Source organism: Palaemon carinicauda, chromosome 9, assembly GCF_036898095.1.
Source record: "Palaemon carinicauda isolate YSFRI2023 chromosome 9, ASM3689809v2, whole genome shotgun sequence".
NCBI lineage: Eukaryota > Metazoa > Arthropoda > Malacostraca > Decapoda > Palaemonidae > Palaemon > Palaemon carinicauda.
This window is the reverse complement of record NC_090733.1, coordinates 74,887,045-74,903,302: the sequence shown is the minus strand read 5'-3', so window position 1 is coordinate 74,903,302 and position 16,258 is coordinate 74,887,045. Positions and strand designations below refer to the sequence as shown.

General features: G+C 46.0%; 1 protein-coding gene across 1 annotated transcript in view; it reads left to right on the top strand.

Annotated features, from left to right (window-relative positions):
• Positions 1 to 4,091: 4,091 nt before the first annotated feature.
• Positions 4,092 to 16,258, top strand: part of LOC137647000 (dual specificity protein phosphatase 23-like) — a 203,748-nt gene continuing 191,581 nt past the window's right edge. Inside the window, exon 1 of the mRNA XM_068380107.1 lies at positions 4,092 to 4,234. The gene's annotated coding sequence lies outside the window, so the exon portion shown is untranslated. The remainder of the gene's footprint in view (positions 4,235 to 16,258) is intronic.

Sequence of the window (16,258 nt, the reverse complement as noted above, 5' to 3'; positions counted from 1 at the left end):
GGTGGCGGGTCTACGTTCCATTGCGAAGCGAACCGTGCGACAATGTCCCGAATGCAAGCTGGCCTTCCAACCTCTCACGAAACAGCCACCACCACCCCCCCTGCCAAAGGAAAGGATCACTCTCACAAAACCCTTCACAGCAGTCGGAGTGGACCACACAGCAGCCATACAGACCGAAACTACATACTCATCATAACATGCATGGCTAGCAGAGCCGTGTACCTTGACTTTTGTCCCTCCCTGGAAGCAGAAGAATTCGTGTTAGCACTAAGAAGGTTTAGTGCCACCCATGGTGCCCCGCAGCTCATCATGTCCGATAACCATCAAACTTTCAAAACTACCAGCCACCTCCTTCAGGGACTTTACGAAGAAGATGAAGTCCAACAGTTCTTGAGGAAAAATGGCATAAAGTGGCGGTTTCAGACGCCCCGTGCACCTTGGAAAGGTGGGTTCTTCGAGCGTTTGATAGGGGTAACGAAACGGACCCTCCAGATAGCCCTCGGAAAGAAGTACCTGCCGGACGCCCACATGCTAACCCTCGTGAAAGAAGCAGAAGCAGTGGTGAACAATCGGCCGCTTATGTACAGCAGTGACGAGTGCGAGGATGAAGTCCTCACCCCCTCCCATTTGCTAAGAGGACACCAAGTCCACCTCATGGCACCGATCTTGCTGGACGACCATCTCAACGCAACCTTCACCTCTCAGAGGCTACGTGATCGTTACCTAAGACTGACAGATTCCTTGAAAGCCTTTTGATAACGGTGGAGAAGGGAATACTTGAGTGCCTTGAGAGCCCGGCACGACTGTCGGTCCGGGGAACCCTCCAAGCTGCACCCCGGAGACATCGTGCTAGTTAAACAAGAGAATAAGAAAAGAGCTACATGGCCTCTTGGACGTGTCATAGAGACGTATCCTGACGACGACAGAGTCGTGCGTTCGGCCAAAGTGTTGTTCGAGGGTGTCGAGTCACTGCGAGCTGTCAGCCACCTGGTTCCCCTAGAAATAGCCCCCTCTGAGGATGATGATGGAGGAGAAGACGACGACGACGGCGGCGATGACAGAGAAGAGGGCGCGTACAGTTCGACAGTAGGAATGCCAGGGATCGTGGAGACGTCTGGGGATAACCAGGATGTGGCACCAGCAACGACAACTCAACAACCAGCCACAGGAACGGTCGACACCGACGATGAAGGTGAGAACTATGCAGTTAGTGAGAGAAGTGAAAATGAAACTGAATCAGAGCAGACGAACGCACAAGGACGTTCTGCACGCCCATTGAGAAGGGCTGCCGCGAAGCAGCGAGAACTGATGGACTGTCTGCTGAAAGGTGACGATATATAAAACGTAGCTGCAAACAGTGAGTGAAAAAGGGGAGTGTCCAATCTGGAAGGTAGGGAGGATGGAGAAACCGTTTGTAAGGTGTGCATGAATCTGCGGAAGTTGGAAGTGCGTAGGGCGTGGAGAACGGGGACGGGATGGTCTCTCGTGCGTACAGACCGAGCGTTGCACAGAACCAGCCCCCTCCCTCTTGTACTCCATCAAGTAATAGCCTGTATGTAACAGCGCTATAAAAGTATCGATTAATGTGAGTAAAGGCAGACTGACTTTGGTATTGTGTGAATACATTTCAATTGCGATTTTTCAATTGTCTTAGGCCCATTGCCTAATTGCCTTTACATTTGAACTGTTATGTATACATTTCCATTGCGAATTTTTGCCATTTTCTGATTGTCTTAGGCCCATTGCCTAATTGCCTTTACATTTGAATTGCTATGTATGCATTTCCATTGCGATATTTTGCCATTTTCTGATTGTCTTAGGCCCATTGCCTAATTGCCTTTACATTTGAATTGTCTGTAACATGTATGTGTACATTACTGCTATTTTCTGCTGTTTTTTTTTTTTTTTTTTTTTTTTTTTGACAAGCTGATTTGTCTTAGACCCATTGCCTAATTGCCATTCCATTTGATTCCTTATATGTATTATACACGAGTACATTTCAATTGCTAGGCCCATTGCCTAATTTGAGCTGTTGTATAGGTACATTTGGATTATTATTTTGTGTACACCTGTAAGAGTTTATTGCCCCGGGGTAACATTGCTGTGTGTTGTACATTGTGTGTACTCTGTTCGAGTCGTTGCGGAGCGCTACGCAGCGAGCCTAACAGAGTCTTGGAGTAAGTCACTCCCCCCACCCCGAGTCCAGCCTTGTCCAATTGACCGACATTTCATCGCTCCTTTATTTTGGGGCGTGGAGGATGTCGGGAATTTCGAACTGATCACTCGAAATTCCCGCCATTTAACTCCACCTACGTTACGTCAAATTGGAGGGAGGGTTGAGAGAACTCGCGGGCGAATGAATGTGGTTTAAGACGAGACTGTTTTAGAACCTAGAGAGCAACCGCCTGGTAGGGGAGGCGCTGAGGCTAAAGAAATTGAGCATTTGTAATTTATGATTCAGAAATTTAATGTCATTTTATTGTAACATGATGAAAATATCCTATCTAGAAATTTAGGTTCAGAAAAAACGCGGGAACAAGGTGACGTCGGGGGGTGCAGAGCTCAGCTCTACCTCTTTGATCCGCCGTCCTCAGTCGAAGTAAGTCCTTAATTGTACTCTCCCCCCCCCCCTATTGTACTCAGGTCGGTTTCCATATAGGTTTTACAAGTGTTCTGTAAAATTTGTATCTATGTATATTTAGTCGATCCTTGTGATTGGGGATCAGTGCCGTCTTGTAAATTACGTGAAAAGGCCTCGGTATGCCGTTTATCGAGGTAACTTGTTAAAAGATTAATTAATTTTGAGTCCGGTGCGGACTTAGTTTTTTTTCAGTAACGCATGAGTTCATTTAGTCTAGTGTCTCTTCTGTATGTCGAGTAAATGTTTAATTATGTATTTCCCTTCTATTAAATAATTATTTTTGTAATAAACTTGTTAAAATATAGCTGTATTTTAATTATCTCCTGAAGGGTTTTGGGGAGTATTGCCTCTTCAAGGCCTTGCGATGCGCCCAATACATCGGGCAGATTTAATAAACTGGTGAAATTCACAACATATATAATTATATTAAGAGTTTATTTGCATGTTATTCATGGCGTAATTATAGCTTGCTTGTATGTTATTTTTTTTTTTGCTGGGGGAGGTTACAATTTTTATATGTGCAATATCATGTACTGTTATATTTTCTTATGTATGATTTATTAAAGTTCCTTTGATGTAATTTATCTTTCATTTTTGTTGGCTTGTATGCTACCTTATTTCTATTTCCATCCCCTTTTGATTACTTTTGTGTGTGATTCAATTTAGTGAGTTATTTTATTCCTTTTGTTTGTATATCTATACATTTATTAGTTTATATTACTAAAGAGTATACATGAGTGCATCATGCATTTCCGTTTCAATAAAAAAAAAATTACAATTGTGTTTTTTATACACCTAAGATCATTTGTCTGTCTGTCTGTATAGATTGCCTTACCTTGTGTAAGACCCGGGCTCATTCTACAATGGCCTACAAACTGTAATCAAATGTATGCCTACACATCACACATGACTAAGTTTAACAAATCAGATATACAGTATGTTTTACTTTATTCCAACGTGATATGGTATAGAATATTTAAAAAGGATTGTAATATACAATACTTGAAATTGCAAGAAAATTAACTAAATTATAAGAAACATAGCTATTAAATTTCTGTAAAAAAAAAAAAACTGACAGAACCATAAGGATATGTATTCTTATTAATCTATAAATGTACCCTTTTGTAAAATTATAATTTAGTTATCTAAAATTTAAGAACGTCATAGATATAAGAATAAAATATAATAACGTGGTAATGTAAATTATGAAATAATGTCGCAAATTTACAATCGAACTCCATCCTAAATTCCCGCAAGGATTGTGGCTCTGAATGTTTAACCGCTTTCTTAATAGATGGAGCCATTCGTTTCGGATGGGAGTATCTGGCATCTTTTTCTCACACACTCATTTTAGTGCTGTTAGGCTCAGCCTTCCTATCTTCCTTCAGTATATAGTCTTTGGTTTCAACCAAAGTACAAATTTTAAATATAAACAACGCCATCTGAACACTGAGGAACAAACTATTGTGATCACTTTGATGTTGGCAACTAGTACAATAACGTTCGTATAATCGTATTTGGAAGTTTATTCCTTCAGTGCATCCTGGGTGTCACTGCAGTATAACTCCCAGGTCAGGTCGACATCAACTTACTGTGAGTATTGTGGAGAAATGTGTTTCTGTTATTTAATTGTTGAGTAGTAACTTGTTGTTCCGGGAAAGTCTCTTTAGGGAAGGAAAGGGAGTACATGCACTCAAGACATAAACACCGTATTACTAACTTTAATGACGTAATTCCCGTACCTCCACTCAAAAAAAAAAAAAAAAAAAAAAAAATTGTACTGTCAGGAAGCCTGAAAATTCCACACGCGAAAGAAAAGTAATTTTGATAGCCTACTTCAGCCTTGTTAGGTCTAAGGTCATCTACACTGTTAGGCTCCGTGCCGGGAATCCCAGTGAGATGCTGGTCAGGAATTTTACGTCAAGTAATTTTTGAAACTGGCAATGGGTGGGAGCATTGATGTAGTTAAGTAAAGTTAAGTGGGGATCTTCACCTTCAAAGCACTAAGTTGAAGAAGCTTACACTCGCTTATACCTACAGTAGGTTACTCTCAACATCTCTGGTGCATCTCACCCGTTTTATACTATATTGGTAGAATTCAAATAATGGGGTTGAAGATATCAATGTTTTAAATCTATTCTAATTAATTTATTACAGTAAAGAGAATCGGAGTAACTCGACAGTGATTTATTCAAATGGCAAAATTAATAAATGAAATATTAACCACAATTTACAACACAAAACATTTAAATTGATAAACTCTATGAACACATGAGATTAACCATCAAACAGAATAAAATTAAAATCTTATGGTAAATAACTTATGCTTTAGGCTACTGTGAGGTCCAAACACGTGGTCAGTGACCTCAAGCAGTTACCGACAAAAATACAAGTACATTAATTTCCTCGCATGCAGTCCAAAAAATGTTATGCCAGAATGTTGCCTAAACTTAACTTGGAGACAAATAGAAACTTATCAAAAGGGGAATGTCCATTAATTGAGTTTTCAAGATTTTTTTTCATCCTGGGCACCCATGTCCAGAGAATGGCAGTCTTCAGTTGTACCTCAATAGGTCTACTTCACTGGTTTAACGGAGTTAGTGGCCCTTACCTACTCGCCCCTAGCCTTGATCAGAGGTTTCTGTGATCTCTTATTGTATCTACTTGTCCTCATCCTTTGTGGAAGCCAAATCCGTCAATGTGCAAGGGGACAGGTGTAGAAATAGTTGATTGGAGAATGGTTATTGCATTCATGGGAGAATAGTAGATTTGACTAGTTTGTTCCTTACTTTTTGTACTCATTTTTGGTGTTCGTTTATGGATGGAAAGTAAACAATGATTGCCTTTTGTTAATATTAAATGTATATTTTTAACTTAACCCTTTTTGTATTCTAGTTGAATTAATTAATTTTCAATATTTAACTTAGCCGGTGATTATAATAGCTGCAGCTCTGCTGCTCGACAGAAAACTCTACGGAAAAAATCCGCCAGCGATCGCTATGCAGGTAGGGGGTGTACTTCAACAGCGCCATCTGTCGTCCAAGTACCCAGTACTCATTGTAAACAAAGAACTCAATTTTCTCTCTGTCGTGCTACCGGCAAGACCTACTAATTCGCTGTTGCTAACTGGATTTGTTTTCACAACTATTTGGTGAAGTACACTATTCTAGTTTTGAGCTTTCGCTGTGCAGGCTTTCTCTTCAATAAATCTTTGCATTCTTTTTTTGATATCGGATTATTTGTTGATGACTTTGGATAGTTTTTGAATTCCCCTTTGACCAATTCAAAATGGCTGACCCTTCTCAAGTCCCAAAATTCAGGAAGTGTAATGCTAGGGACTGTTCAAGGCGTCTTCCGAAGGCCTCTATCGATCCTCACACCGTTTGTTCCAATTGTCGGGATAAAACCTGTCAATTGGAAGATCGATGTGAGGAATGCGTTGGGCTTTCGGAATTCGATTTTATCGAATTCCAAAAATATACACGTAGGCTAGAGAGAGATAGAGTCAGGAGAAGTTCATCTCGTTCTGTTGATTTTTCCTCTCCTCATGCCCCACAACCTATTCCTTCCCCTGTAGTGGTTGCTCCTAATCCCCCTTCTGGCACTCAGGAACCTTCAATGGCTGATATGATGCGTGCCATCCAAGCTCTGGGTGAGAGAGTTGAGTCCCTGGCTAGTGACCGTAACCAGCTCATGGCGGACGTCAAGGAGCTGAAGTGTAAAGGTGCAGTGGGAAGTGATAAAGTGAGTGATAGTGTTGTGGATAGTGTTGCGCTTGAGGGTTCGTCTGTTCGTGCCTGTCGTCCTCCTAGTCCGGGACCTCTTGCAAGCTCCCAAGTCCAGGGGAGAAGCAATGTCGTACGACCAATGGGTTCGAGAGGCTTTAATCAGCGAACAGAAGTTCCCTCCGTGGTTTCGGGCGTATCTACCCAAGATCGCCCCACCCACACAAAGACGAGAGAGCCCATTTATTCCTCGTCTGCGGAAGAGGTTTCTCGCAAGAAACCATGGACCAAGGTCTCACGACCTCTTAAGCGCAAGTCAGTCCCTTCCGCGCAAGTCCAACGGCCCAGTTGTAGCCACTGGGTCAGTTCGGACTCGCTGCAGTCTTACGATGACTGCTCACCTCCTAAGAGAGGCAAAGCGGTACCGCCTCAGGCAGTTACACCGTCTGTCGCCGCACCTGCTCCTGCAGACCCTAAGTGGTCTTTGCTGCAGACCATGCAGTCCCAATTAACGTCTCTGATGCAGGACTTTCGTGCGGAGAAGGTTGCTGCTGCACCAGCCTCTTGCCTACAACCAACCACACACTCGGTTGTGCGTCCTGTGGACGCTGAGGCGACCTTCTTGCGCACTCCAGCTGAGAGAGTCCCGCCACCCATGCGTTCCAATGTGCCCTGCCAGCCGCATGTTGACGTTCAGCGACGCACGGAGCCCTCCGTTGACGTTCGCGAGGTACAACAACCGTCAGTTGTTTTGTTTTGACGCAGTGCGTCAACCTCCGCAACCCAGTGTGGTTGCCACTGCTCACCCTCATCAGATTAGACCGTCTGGAGTAGACGCTGTGCGTCCCCGCGCTGCTATGGTTGTTGCCAGCTCACAGACTGGGCAACAGTTCCATGACGTTGCGTCCGGTTCAGTCACGCGTGCACCCGTGCGACCGGACTCGGCTAACCAGCCGTTACCTACTCCATTGCCGCTTCCTCCTCAATACTCGGATGATGGACTTTCTGAGGATGATGATGCGGTACACGTTGATGAACCACATTCGGACCTTGACGAGCCTAAGTCCACGCAACCCTCTTTGGACTTTAGAAAAGTTCTTGCTCTGTTCAAAGAGATGTTTCCGGACCAGTTTGTGTCTGTGGCTCCGCGCTCTCCTCCGTCAGAGTTTGTATTAGGTACGCCGTCATCCTCGCCTGCCTTTACTAGACTCGTCCTCGCACGCTCGTCCAAGAGAGCTTTACGAGTGATAGGAGAATGGATGCAGTCCAAAAAGAGTCTAGGGAAGACAGCCTTTACGTTTCCCCCTGCTAGACTCTCTTCCAGATCGAGCGTCTGGTATGCCACGGGAGAAGTTCTCGGCTTGGGAGTTCCTGCCTCTGCCCAGGGCGACTTCTCAAGTCTTGTAGACTCTCCCCGCAGGCTAGCCATGAGACGCTCTAAGATATGTTGGTCATCTTCGGACCTAGACCACCTGTTGAAAGGGATATTTAGAGCCTTCGAGGTTTTCAACTTTTTGGACTGGTGTCTGGGAGCTTTGAGCAGGAAGATTTCCCCGACAGAGAAGGAAACTTCCTTGCTCATCATGTCCTGCATGGACAAGGCCATACGTGACGGTTCTAATGAGCTTGCTGCATCGTTCGTATCCGGAGTCCTCAAGAAGCGTGAGAACCTTTGCTCTTTCCTGTCAGCTGGAGTGACACCTTGTCAAAGATCCGAACTTCTGTTTGCTCCTCTTTCTAAGTGCCTTTTTCCAGAGGACTTGATTAAGGAGATTGCTGCTTCTTTGATACAGAAGGACACTCATGACCTGGTTGCGTCCTCTGCCCGCAAAGCCACCCCTTTGCCTACCTTGTCAGCTAGACCAAGGATGGACACTCCAGCGTCCCGATTTATTCCGCCCTTTCGTGGCAGAGCCTCCAGCAGAGGAGGTGCTCGTGCCGAAGGGAGACGTGGGAAGAAGAAAGGAACCAAGTCCTTTAAAGGCAGAGTCTGACTGCCAACTTCTTCAGACAGCAGTGGGAGCCAGACTCAAGAACTTCTGGCAGACCTGGGAGAAGAGAGGCGCAGATGCACAATCTATGAAGTTGCTCAGAGAGGGGTACAAGATCCCGTTTGTACGAAAACCCCCTCTAGCAACGTCTCCCATCGATCTCTCTCCCAGGTACAGAGAGGAAGACAAGAGACGAGCATTGAAACAGGAGGTGTCTCTCTTACTAGAAAAGGGAGCGGTAGTCAAAGTCCTGGACCATCAAACCCCGGGCTTCTACAACCGTCTCTTCTTAGTGGCAAAGAAGACAGGAGGGTGGAGGCCGGTGCTAGACGTCAGTGCGCTGAATGTCTTTGTCACAAAGCAGACGTTCTCCATGGAGACCACAAAGTCCGTTCTAGCAGCGGTCAGAAGGGAAGACTGAATGGTCTCTTTAGACCTAAGGGACGCATACTTCCACGTCCCCATCCACCCAGACTCCCAACCTTTTCTGAGATTTGTTTACGAAAAGGTTGTCTACCAGTTTCAAGCCCTGTGCTTTGGCCTAAGCACAGGTCCTCTTGTGTTTACGAGGCTGATGAGGAATGTAGCCAAATTCCTTCATTTAGCGGACATCCGAGCCTCCCTCTATTTGGACGACTGGCTTCTAGGAGCTTCTTTCAGTCGTCGCTGTCTGAAGGATCTAAAGTGGACTCTAGATCTGACCAAGGAATTGGGTCTCCTTGTCAATATGGAAAAGTCTCTAGTAGTCCCATCCCAAACTATTGTGTATTTAGGGATGGAGATTCACAGTCTAGTTTTTCGGGCTTTTCCGTCGGCCCCCAGAACAAGTCAAGCCCTGTTATGCATCCAGAACATGCTGAAGAAGGAACGATGTTCAGTCAGGCAGTGGATGAGTCTGATAGGGACACTATCATCCCTGGAACAGTTCGTATCATTAGGAAGACTACACCTCCGTCCTCTTCAATATCACCTAGCTGTTTACTGGAAAAAGGACAAGACGCTAGAAGCGGTCTCGATCCCCATTTCCGAGAAGATGAAGTCTTCCCTGACTTGGTGGAAGGACAGTATCAGCCTCAGAGAGGGTCAGCCCCTGGCTGTTCAGACTCCCAACCACGTTCTCTTCTCGGACGCATCGGACACAGGCTGGGGCGCGACATTGGACGGTCGGGAATGCTCGGGAACTTGGAACTCGAGTCAAAGGACAATGCATATCAACTGCAAGGAGCTACTGGCAGTTCATCTGGCCTTGAAAAGCTTCAAGTCTCTCCTTCAAGGCAAAGTGGTGGAGGTGAACTCGGACAACACCACGGCTTTGGCGTACATCTCCAAGCAAGGAGGGACCCACTCTATGACGTTGTACGAGATCGCAAGGGACCTCCTCACCTGGTCAAAAGGTCTAAACATTTCACTAGTAACGAGGTTCATCCAAGGCAACTTGAATGTCATGGCAGATTGCCTCAGTCGGAAGGGATAAATCATTCCAACAGAATGGACCCTACACAAGGATGTGTGCAAGAGACTTTGGGCCACATGGGGCCAGCCAACCATAGATCTCTTCGCAACCTCGATGACCAAGAGGCTCCCAATATATTGCTCACCAATCCCGGACCCAGCAGCAGTTCATATAGATGCCTTTCTCCTAGATTGGTCACATCTAGACCTATATGCATTCCCCCCGTTCAAGATTGTCAACAAGGTACTGCAGAAGTTCTCCTCTCACGAAGGGACAAGGTTGACGTTAGTTGCTCCCCTCTGGCCCGCGAGAGAATGGTTCACCGAGGTACTTCGATGGCTAGTGGACGTTCCCAGAACTCTTCCTCTAAGGGTGGACCTTCTACGTCAGCCACACGTAAAGAAGGTACACCAAGGCCTCCACGCTCTTCGTCCGACTGCCTTCAGACTATCGAAAGACTCTCGAGAGCTAGAGGCTTTTCGAAGGAGGCAGCCAGGGCGATTGCTAGAGCAAGGAGGACATCCACCCTTAGAGTCTACCAATCGAAGTGGGAAGTCTTCCGAAACTGGTGCAAGTCAGTATCGGTATCCTCGACCAGTACCTCTGTAACTCAAATAGCTGACTTCCTTTTATACCTGAGGAAAGAACGATCTCTTTCAGCTCCCACTATCAAGGGTTACAGAAGCATGTTGGCATCAGTCTTCTGTCACAGAGGCTTAGATCTTTCCAACAACAAAGATCTACAGGACCTCCTTAGGTCTTTTGAGACCACGAAGGAGCGTCGTTTGGCTACACCTGGTTGGAATTTAGACGTGGTACTAAGATTCCTCATGTCAGAAAGGTTCGAGCCGCTACAATCAGCCTCCTTTAAAGATCTCACATTAAAGACACTTTTCCTGGTTTGCTTAGCCACAGCTAAAAGAGTCAGTGAGATTCACGCTTCAGCAGGAACATCGGATTTTCATCTGAAACGGCTACATGTTCTCTACAACTTGGTTTTCTAGCCAAAAACGAGCTACCTTCTCGTCCTTGGCCGAAATCGTTCGACATTCCAAGCCTATCAAATATGGTTGGAAATGAACTAGAAAGAGTCTTATGCCCTGTGAGAGCTCTTAAGTTCTATTTAAGACGAACTAAACCTTTACGAGGACAGTCAGAAGCTTTATGGTGTTCAGTTAAGAAACCATCTTTGCCTATGTCAAAGAATGCTTTATCCTATTTTATCAGACTGTTAATACGAGAAGCTCATTCACATCTGAGTGAGGAAGACCAAGCTTTGCTGAAGGTAAGGACACATGAAGTTAGAGCTGTCGCAACTTCAGTGGCCTTTAAACAAAATAGATCTCTGCGAAGTATAATGGATGCAACCTATTGGAGAAGCAAGTCAGTGTTCGCGTCTTTTTATCTTAAGGATGTCCAGTCTCTTTACGAGAACTGCTACACTCTGGGACCATTCGTAGCAGCGAGTGCAGTAGTGGGTGAGGGCTCAACCACTACAATCCCCTAATTCCATAACCTTTTTAATCTTTCTCTTGAAATGTTTTTTATTGTTGTTTTTGGGTTGTCCGGAAGGCTAAGAAGCCTTTCGCATCCTGGTTGATTTGGCGGGTGGTCAAATTCTTTTCTTGAGAAGCGCCTAGATTAGAGGTTTTGATGAGGTCCTGTGGTATGGGTTGCAACCCTTCATACTTCAGATCCTAGGGGTCGCTCAGCATCCTAAGAGGATCGCAAGGCTCCGTAAGGAAGACGTACTTAAAAAGGCAGAGTAATTGTTCAAGTCGACTTCCTTACGAGGTACCTATTTATTTTATTTTTGTTATTTTGATAACTTCTAAAATGAAATAAAAAATCCTTAGCTCATAATAATGTAAACATATATTGCTGGTCTCTACCCACCCCCCTGGGTGTGAATCAGCTATTATAATCACCGGCTAAGTTAAATATTGAAAAATGTTATTTTGATAATAAAATAAATTTTTGAATATACTTACCCGGTGATTATAAATTAAAGGACCCTCCCTTCCTCCCCAATAGAGACGCAGTGGACCGAGGAGAAAATTGAGTTCTTTGTTTACAATGAGTACTGGGTACTTGGACGACAGATGGCGCTGTTGAAGTACACCCCCTACCTGCATAGCGATCGCTGGCGGATTTTTTCCGTAGAGTTTTCTGTCGAGCAGCAGAGCTGCAGCTATTATAATCACTGGTTAAGTATATTCAAAAATTTATTTTATTATCAAAATAACATTTTAATGTTAAATGTATTCCTTATAAGGAAACCGCTTTGTTTTCCCGTCTTTGTTTTTCAACGGTTGTTTGAGAGTTTTGGACAAGGTAAAGAAAACGGAGTTGATGATATGTTTTAGTCCGACCGGGAGTTCAGTCTCTGCAGAATTTCAGTACCGGCCGGACCTTGAGAACGAGTGTTCTTTTGCCTTTAATAGTGAATTTAAAATTTGAAAAAACAAAGAGATTGTTCCTGGAAATAGTGCAGGTAAGTTGTAAAATAAAGACTTGCCTATTATTTATTTGAGTTAGATAATTCTAACATTCAAATTTTTAAAACCATTTTTTTTTCCTGTAAGACTTCAGTTTGCTTTTCGTCTTGGTTGTTTTGTTTTGTTCGGCTATGACTCTTGTTGTTGGGCATAGCTGAGTGAGAAGGTTGTCAGATTTACGCCTAGAAGAATGTGATGGGTATAGTTACATTTGCAAAGGGGGAGCAACCTTTTGAAAACATCAAGGTTGAAGTTGAGCGGTATTTTGCTACCCCTAGGAGGTCTAGGCCAAGTCGTATCTTTTTGTGTTCTTGGGCAGCAATGATTTAGATGCTATCCAAAGTACTGCGGAGGTATGGCAAGTAGAGCGCTGTTGCGAGGCCTTTGCTGAATTGCTAAAATAATTGTCCTGATGCAAAACTAATTTTTCAATATTAAACTTACCCGATAATCATGTAGCTGTCAACTCCGTTGCCCGACAGAATTCTATGGAGGGATACGCCAGCTATCACAATACTAGAAGGGGGTGTACTTACCAGCGCCACCTGTGGCCAGGTACTCAATCATTTGTTGTTGACACCTCCTCAATTATTCCTCTGTCGTGCTTCCGGCTAGACGTTCTGGGATACGCTCATGGTCTTCGAGTTTATTCATGGATATTTGGTGAAGTATTCTCTTAGATTAACGGCTGTCGCATACTGGAATCCTTTTTATATTAGCTAGTTAGCTTTTATATAAACTCTGATTAACGGTTAATGAATTTTTGCTTGTTTTTGGATCACCCTTTGACTTACTCTTTGAAACAAGATGTCTGACGTTTCGCAAGCTCCCTCCCATAGACGATGTAGGTCTTGCAATAGGCGTATTCCGAAGGTCTCGGTAGATCCTCACACCGCTTGTTCTGACTGTAGGGACAGGCCCTGTCTATTAGAAAATCGGTGTGAGGAGTGCGCCGGACTTTCGGAATTGGATTTTGTACGTCTTTTAAAATATTCATCCAAGTTAGAGAGAACTAGAGTTAGGAGAAGTTCTTCTCACTCTTCTATGTTTTCCTCACCTCATGATCCCCTACCTTTTCCTACCCCTGTAGTGGCTACCCCCGAACCTACTGTGTGCCCTCCGCCTGATATGTCAACTGTTTTGCGTGCTATTCAGGCTTTAGGAGATAAAGTAGAATCAGTGGTAAGTGACCATAAGTCTCTGATGGCCGAGGTTAAAGAACTGAAGGCCAAGAGTGCAGTGGGTGGAAATAGTGCCAGTGCTGTGACGAGTGCTAGTGTCTGTGCAGTGCCAAGTGCTAGTGGTGCCAGTGTGGTGCGTGAGGATTTTTCTGTGCGAGCCAGTCGTCCTCCCAGTCCGGGACCTCTTGCAAGCTCCCATGCCCAGGGGAGAAGCAATGTCGAAGGGCTTAAGGGTTCGACAGGCCTTGTTAGGCGCACAGAATTATCCTCGGTGGTTGCGGGCGTGTCTTCCTTAGACCGTCACTCCCACCTGCAGACGATTGAGCCCGTCTTCTCGTCCGCTGATCTTCATGCAGGGAAGAAACGTTGGTCTCAGGTCTCGAGACCGCTTAAACGTAGAGTTCAGTCAGCGAGTGCTCAGCCAGGTTGTAGTCATTGGCTCAGCTCCGACTCGCCTCTGTCATCGGTCGACTGTACTCCGCCCAAGAGGAGTAAGGTTCTGCCTATACAGACCCCGACTGTGACTTTACCTCAGTCTGTTATCGTTTCTGCCGACCCCAAGTGGACCCTGCTTCAGTCCATGCAAGTTCAGCTTTCGGACTTGATGCGTGAGTGTCGGGCTGAGAGTGTTGCACCGCCTGCACTCCCTCCACCTGTTCTCGCTGCACCTGTGCTCGACCAGCCTGCACCTGCTCCGCCTGTGCTCGCCCAGCCTGCACCTGCTCCGCCTGGTCGCAGCACCATCTGCCAGGCGTACGATGTTGAACCACTTTCGGAGTTTGCTGTTCACAGTGTTGTTCAGCCTCAGCCTTCTTTAAGGCAACCCTTGCTTTGGGATCAGGAGAGTTACACTCTTCCTCCTCCTCCCCTTGCTGCTCCACCAGTGGTGCAACTCTCGGTTGGGGTACAACAACCTCTCCCCTCCGTGAGTCTGTCTGCTCAACCAGCGCTGCACCGAGTTCAACCCTCATCTAGGCAAGCTCATCCACACCATGGACTTGCGCCTCAGGAGCCTCAGCTTGCTAGAACTTTACCTTGTTCTGCGCAGCCTCAACCCTCTCATGCTCCACTCATCTCTCAGGAACAGGAACGGACTACTCCGCCTCCGTCCTCCGCTCAGCTGGTGCAATCCTTGGGTGCAACTCTTGCTAGGAGTCAACCTCCTTCTCCCTTGCACCTGCCTTCTGCTCCGACTGTTGTTCAGCCTATGCAGTCTGAACCTCAGGTTTTCCCTCAAGTTGAGGAAACCTCTGTTGTTGTTCCTACCCGTTCTGACTCTGCGGTTCAGCATTCTGGTCCTTTTGCTTCGCTACCTTCTGCTGATGAAGTGTCGGATGATGAGGAGGCACATCTTGATCCCTCATCAGACGTGGAGGAGTCTAAGCTTTCTCCATTGTCTGTTGATTTTAGAAAGGTCTTGGCTCTACTCAGGGAGCTTTACCCTGACCACTTCGTCTCTGCTGTTCCCCGCTCTCCTCCATCTGAGTTTTCGCTAGGCGTACAACAAGCTAAGTCGAGCTATACTAAGCTTGTCCTAGCTAGATCCTCCAAGAGGGCCTTAAGGACCTTAGGGGAGTGGCTTCAGTCTAAACAACACCTGGGCAAGACTTCCTTCATGTTCCCTCCAACGAAGCTCGCATCGAAAGGTTGCGTTTGGTATGCCACAGGGGAAGCACCAGGCTTGGGAGTTCCTGCCTCTGCCCAGGCTGACTTCTCAAGTCTGGTGGACTCGCCTAGGAGGACTGCGATGAGACGCTCGAAGGTTTGTTGGACCTTCTCAGACCTGGATCATCTTCTGAAAGGGTTGTTCAGAGCTTTCGAAATGTTCAACTTTCTCGACTGGTGCCTGGGAGCCCTCAGCAAGAAAACATCTCCTGCGGACAAAGACTCTGCCATGCTAATTATGTCCTGCATGGATAAGGCTATCAGGGATGGATCGGGTGAGCTAGCGTCGTTATTTGTATCAGGGGTGTTGAAGAAAAGGGAACAACTGTGTACCTTCCTCTCAGCCAGCATTACACCGTGCCAGCGGTCACAGCTCCTTTTTGCTCCACTCTCAAAGTTCCTCTTTCCCGAGGAGCTAGTTAAGGACTTGTCGGCTGCCCTGATACAGAAGGACACGCACGATCTTGTAGCCTCATCGGCTCGTAAGTCTAAGGTTACCACCTCTGTCCCCAAGACTTATCGCTCTCCAGTGGCTGATACCCCGGCCACTAGGTTCATACCGCCCTTTCGTGGTAGAGCCCCCAGCCGAGGAAGCTCCCGTCCAGACTCTCACAGGGGCAAGTCTAGGAAAGGACCCAGGACATCTAAGGGAAAGCACTGACTCTCAGATTCTCCAGACAACAGTAGGAGCCAGGCTCAAGATCTTCTGGCAAGCCTGGGAGAAGAGAGGTGCAGACGCACAGTCTGTCAGTTGGCTGAGGTACGGTTACAGGATTCCATTCTGCCTCAAACCGCCTCTGACCACATCGCCCATCAACCTCTCTCCCAACTACAAAGAAGAGGACAAGAGGCTAGCATTGCAACAGGAGGTGTCGCTACTTGTGCAGAAGAAGGCAGTGGTTATAGTCCGGGACCATCAATCCCCGGGCTTCTACAACAGTCTCTTTCTTGTGGCCAAAAAGACAGGAGGTTGGAGACCGGTGCTGGACGTCAGCTCTCTCAACGAGTATGTCACCAAGCAGACGTTCACAATGGAGACGACCAAGTCGGTCTTAGCAGTGGTCAGACAGGAGGACTGGATGGTCTCGTTGGACTTGAAAGATG